The 6,162-nt window shown below is 37.3% G+C and overlaps 1 pseudogene; it reads right to left on the minus strand.

Moving 5' to 3' along the window:
- Positions 1-2,336: 2,336 nt before the first annotated feature.
- LOC123948678 lies at positions 2,337-3,314 on the minus strand (annotated as a pseudogene).
- Positions 3,315-6,162: the final 2,848 nt, after the last annotated feature.

The raw sequence follows: 6,162 nt of genomic DNA on the forward strand, positions 1-6,162 counted from the left end.
ACAGATAACTCAGATTTTTATAATACCTCACTTGTGACTCCATTCCTTGGGAATGAAGCAAGGAGCCAGAAACCATGGAAGGGAGAGGGGAGAAGAAAGGATGTGTGCAACTTTGAGAAGCCCCACAGGTGACTGAAGTGCCACTCTTTGACTGCCAGCTTAGTGCCACTTCTCTTATTATTTGCTCATATAGAAATAGGAAGAGCCACAGTGGAAAAAGGTTGAGGAGTACAGTGATGTCTTTTTCTCTCTGGAGACCTTAGAATGTTGATGGCTTTAATGAGAGGCAATTAAAATGCACATCTTTCAAACACAGAAGAAATTACTTAATATAACACTATTTAAAATCACAATATGCATGCCTGGGTGGCTTATTTGGGAAACTGACTCTTGATTTCCTCTGAGGTCATGATCTCAGGGTCATGAAATCCAACCTTACATCAGCTTCTATACTCAGCATAAAATCTGCTGGAGAGTCTCTCTCTGTCTGCCCCTCTCCCTGCCCATGCTTACTCTCTTTCTCCCTCAAATAAATAAATAGATCTTTAAACAAATAAATAACTGAAGTTACATAAAGAATACTTCCTCTAGCAACAGAAGAATTATTAAAAAATAAAATAAAATAACTGATCTACATTATACAACTATAGTCAATGCAAGCATATATTTTTTATGTGGTCCTCATGAGGGAGTTGGTATAAGATGCTTCCTCAAAAGGGAACTTGTGAAATCCGTGTGGAATGTAGCAAAGGCAAATAGCTAGGAGGTGATAATATCTAGATCCTTTTGTGTAAAATTTGTCCTAATTCTAAGTTGTCCTTCAATCATCTGGCTCTTACATCACTTTGCTTTGAAGTGGCTATTTTTTTTTGTAATGGAGACTCAACCCATTATGAAGATGCCCCAGGCTCTTTTTCTGTAATAGCTCATCAGGTATATGTATTGTTCTGCTTTTTTTGGCTTATATGAGATATTGTACAGCTTTGTGTAAGGCTAAAACTTAGGAGAGCTTTCTCCAAAAATACCTGTAGTTGTTGCCTGGAGCATCTCATCCGAAGTTCCTCAGAGTTAGAGTTGTAATAAAAGAAGACTTTTAGCAGGGATTTATAGGTCCCATAAACTGTGCATAAATGATTTATTCTGTTAGTTTATGTGTTATAGGTACACTGCTTCTTCCCTGCTACAACAACCTAGGATTTGGTTTATAATTATGTTTTGTATGTTCATATGCACAGTAATAATTATAAATCAAAATAATTAGTCGAATTGCAAAGTATTGCTTTAAACACACTTTAGTATATGGTGTGTCTTATATATGTCTATGTTAGTTCCAATCTTGTCTTCAGGGCCATTACTTAATCTTTGAAGCTATTTAATGTTATGCATTCTCCAGGATGGCATACTTACAAGTCTTCAATTTAGACTATATGATCTTAACTTGACTGTTCCTTTATTACTAAATGACATGAGAAATAATTTTCTGTGAAGAAATTTCTGGTAGTTAAGATATGTGTATTGCTTAAAAAAATTCTACAGACACCTTTGCCAAAAAATCCAAATAACTCCCTGTATCCTTAAAGTGGAGCTCTTAGCTTTGGGCTCAGATTGGGTCTTTGTCCCTATACCTTAGAGATAAATCTTCCCTGTTGAGACCAGAAAATTCTCTAAAGCTGCCATTACGGTATTGTTTCATCTGCCTAAAAGGACTATTCAAAGGACATTTCATTGTTCTGTAAGAAAGTGAACTGAGACGTCACCTGTTTTACAAGAAGAGGATGTGGAACTTTTGTGGTATACATTTGTATGTGTGTCTGTCTTCTCCCTGATAAGGGTCTCCATGTGTAACAAAATTCAAGCTGAAATTTAAATCCCATTAAAACATACCATATGGTAGTGAATCTGTGAGGACAAAGAAATAGAGTCATCATCAGTGACCAGTCTCTCCCATAAAGAACCCAGCAGCTATGAAAGTTCACATCTCGGCATTAACAGCTATATAAATAGGGACAAAATATTATTGGCATCCATAATACGTTGTAAGAATTAATTGTGATCATCTATGTAAAGGGCTCAAAACAGCATCTGATTAATGGTAAGCTTCTATAGATAAAATCATTGTATAATTGCATCACTTTATGTATATATGTTATATTATTTTATGTACATATTTTATTATTTTGTACATTTTACTTTTTCCCACTTGACTGAACTTTATTAAAGAGAAAGCAATGATGGTAAATCTCTAGAAATATAGTCAATTTTCTAGGATCCTTCCCTCGACAATGTGACATTTGATTTCCAAACACATGCCAGAGCATACGTGGTTTCCAATTGTACTAAGTAGGTGAGAAGCTGAAATCATAAAATGTTCGTCTTCCAACTTTCCCCAGCCTGTGGTCTGTCTTTGGATAAACAGTAATTGCCTGAACAGCTACTATGGCTTCATGAATTTTTGTCTATAGCTCTCTGAGCTCTTCCATATGCAGCAACCACAGAATTTGAGCAGCTTCATTAAGAGCAGCATCTCCTGTGTCAAAACCAAGAATATGTTTTTCTAAAGCAACTAGCAAGAGTGTCTGGGTGAGTCAGTGGGTTAAAGCCTCTGTCTTCAGCTCAGGTCATGGTCTCAGGTTTCCAGGATCCAGTCCTGCATCTGGCTCTCTGCTCAGCAGGGAGCCTGCTTCTCCTTGCACCACCTCCCCCACCCGCCCTGCCTGCCTCTCTGCCTACTTGTGATCTCTGTCAAATAAATAAATAAATAATCTTTTAAAAATAATAATAAATAAAGCAACCAGCATGCCCTCTTTTATTTGATTTGCTTTAGCAACTGCCTCCTTTGTCAGGAGCTCCTGTACCAAAATGCGAATTGCCTCAAGCATTATTGGGTAATCATGATACTGAATCTGAAGAAGGTTGGCCAAAGCCATTGTAACAGCCTTAAAATAGAGATTATTTACATTGGAATTGATCAATGGCTCTGCATTTTTAGCTGCATTGTCAGCATTTCTTGTATTATCAAGTACCAAGTCCTTGTTTTTTTCATCATTATTTCCATATTCAAGTCTAAGGGCTAAACCAAGAAGCCAGTCAATTGCTTCTTGTTGATCTTGAATCTTGGAAAGACAGTTCACATCTCTGAGATACTTTTAAAAGAATTTGGGCCAATCCCTGCTATGGATGTTTCTTAAACTACCTCTGTCTTCAGTCTTTTAGTGTCAGATTTTCTGGTCTTCAGGCCGAACAATAAAGTTTCTAAATTCTGTTTCGTCTTTGCAGTACAGGTAATTGAAGGTCATCAGCCTCTGTTGGAACATGGTCCCCACTCTGGCTGGGTGAAGAGAGGCCAGGAGGAGTAGGCAGTACAGGCACCTGCGACATGGCAAGAGGTGTTTTGTAACATTTTAAATATGGTTTTTCCAAAATGGTACCTTTAGTCCCATTAGCCTTCATAATATTTGTACCTTTAATGACTATATACAGTAATAAGTATACTTTCTTTTTTCAAAAGATTTATTTATTTTTTAGAGACAACACAGCAGAAGGGGCAGAGGAAGAGAGAGGGTGAGTGCGAAGGGGGGAGGGGCAGAGGAAGAGGGAGAGAGAATCTCAAGACTCCTGGCTGAGCAGAGCCCAACATGGTGCTCCATCTCAGGACACTGAGATCGTGACCTGAACCAAAACCAAGAGTTGGAGGCTTAACTAAATGTGCCATGTAGGAGTCCCTAGTATACTTTATTTTAATATTGTTAACTCAGGGTTGTTTTAATGCACATTTCTTTGATAATGATATTAACAGTGAACATATTCTTAGTGTGTTTACTATTTGCTTTTATTCATTTTAATTGACCTCTGTATATTATGCTTTTAAAAATTTAGTACTAAATATAAAAGCGTATATTTAGTATTTAGTTACTAAATTGTTATGAGTTAAAAAAAAGTTGAATTAGGCATTTTTATTTACAACACTAGTGCATCTATTAAGATGAGTTGACACATCATTACAAGATGGTTCCAGATTTGATAGATGACTGGGAAACAAAGAAGAAAACTCTCCAGAGTTGTTTAGGATTACCATGATTCTCTTTCGTAATCCAGAGCTGCCTTATTGACTGTGCTCAAAATGACTAACATGGGGGAAAAGGCAAAAGTATGGAAAACTAGCATTTGAAAGCAAAAATCAAGAAACAAAATTAGTTGCAATTCTATCAAAATTGCATTTAAAAAAAACAGATAAGCTATAATTCTCTTGAAATATGTAGAGCAGTTAACATAGATGTTGACCTTAAAGCTTAATCAGTTGTGCTATTTACAGGGAAATGTATATCAAGGGACCAGGTAAATGAGAGTGAGTTAATGGAAAGAAATAAAGGGATTCTGGCATAAGAAAAATGAGGATAAATCTTGAATTATTAATTCTTTTGAATTTCCCAGTTGTTTTTTTTTTTTTTTTAAGATTTTTTTTTTTTTTTTTATTTGACAGAGAGAAATCACAAGAGAGGCAGGCAGAGAGAGAGGAGGGGAAGCAGGCTCTCCGCTGAGCAGAGAGCCCGATGTGGGACTCGATCCCAGGACCCTGAGATCACGACCTGAGCCGAAGGCAGCAGCTTAACCCACTGAGCCACCCAGGTAGATGATTGCCATAGTCATTAGATATAGATAGATAGATAGGTAGATAGATAGATAGATAGATAGATAGATAGATAGATAGATATGGATAGAATTGATAAATAGTAAGTATATTTGAGCCAGGGGTCTCCGTACCCATTTGACTACCCTATGGTATAATTTTATTTGGTCACCATTAAGATGCCTCTCTGTTAAAATGCTTAAGTGGTAGAAGAATGTTTGGAAGGAGTGTAAATCCATTCAGTCAGCCTTCTATCTGGCTAATACACCACACTTAACTATAGTCTACATTTAGACCTCTCATTGAAGCTAAACTGACAAACTTTCCTTGGAAATATGGTATAGGGTCTGCCCATACTATTTTTATTGTTTATCTAAAGCAGATAATGACTTTGTTTTTAACCCTGGTTTAATCAAATGAGAACTCTTTTTCAACTGATATGTAGCAGGTAAGGACATTTAGGACTATGAGTAAATGAGTTTGTAGATAAAGGAATGCTTTTTGATATTCTGTAACTTAAGACAGTTTCTGAAGCAAGGGAGAGAATGGTGGGGTGAACAGTCCATTATCTTACCACACATAGTGTTTTACTGCACCATCATTAGACATACCCAAGTCCAAATCACAACTCCATTATTCTTGGTTATGTATTTCCTCAACTTTTCTGGATCTCATGTTTAATTCCCTACATAATAAAATATAATAAAACACAACTTGGTATTGTTGAAGGGATTAAAATTAGTTCCTGCATGGAAGTCTTCCAATAAAATGGTTCAAGAGGAAAAGAAACCCTGAAATGCAGTGTCTGTTTTCTCTTCATGTATATTCTAAAATACGTAGATGGTGGTAGTGAGGTGGGACTCCTATGTATTCCAAGGACAACTGCTGTCTGTGACTGAAGAGTCCAAAAACATGTAAAATCTTTTCCTTAGTATAAAACTTATTGTTTGGGTGTTTTTTGACACCAACCACCTATTCTTTAATGCTCCAATTCTCTTATTCTCTGACACTGAGTGTCCAGCCATTTAGTTTGTTCACTACTGACACTTAAGTAGAGTTAGAGTCAGACCCCATAAGTTAAAAGGCTCAGTCCCGTAAGAATTACTTCACTTCAGATACTGCTTACAAATGGAGTACCCACGCCACCCGCACTTCTTCTCTGCTGACTACAACCCCTTCCCTGGGTTCCACAGTTTCCTAGAAGGACTCACAGAACACAATGAAACACACACTTACTGGTTTATTATGAAGGGTCCAAGTTAGGGACAGTCATTTGGAAGAGAGGCATAGGACAAGGTATACGGGGAAAGCAGGGAGCTCCTTGCCCTCTCATGGTGTGCCACTCTCCCAGCATCTTGATGTGTTCACTACTCAGAAGGTCTCTGAACCCTGTTATTACTGTTTCTTTGAGAGGAGGTTTCATTTTATAGGCATGATTGATTGAGTCATTGGTGACTGGTGATTAATGCAACTTCCATTCCGTAGCTCCTCTCCTCTTTCTGGAGGTCAGGGGATAGGGCTGAAAGTTCCAACTC

This window comes from Meles meles, chromosome 8 (genome assembly GCF_922984935.1).
Source record: "Meles meles chromosome 8, mMelMel3.1 paternal haplotype, whole genome shotgun sequence".
Classification (NCBI taxonomy): domain Eukaryota; kingdom Metazoa; phylum Chordata; class Mammalia; order Carnivora; family Mustelidae; genus Meles; species Meles meles.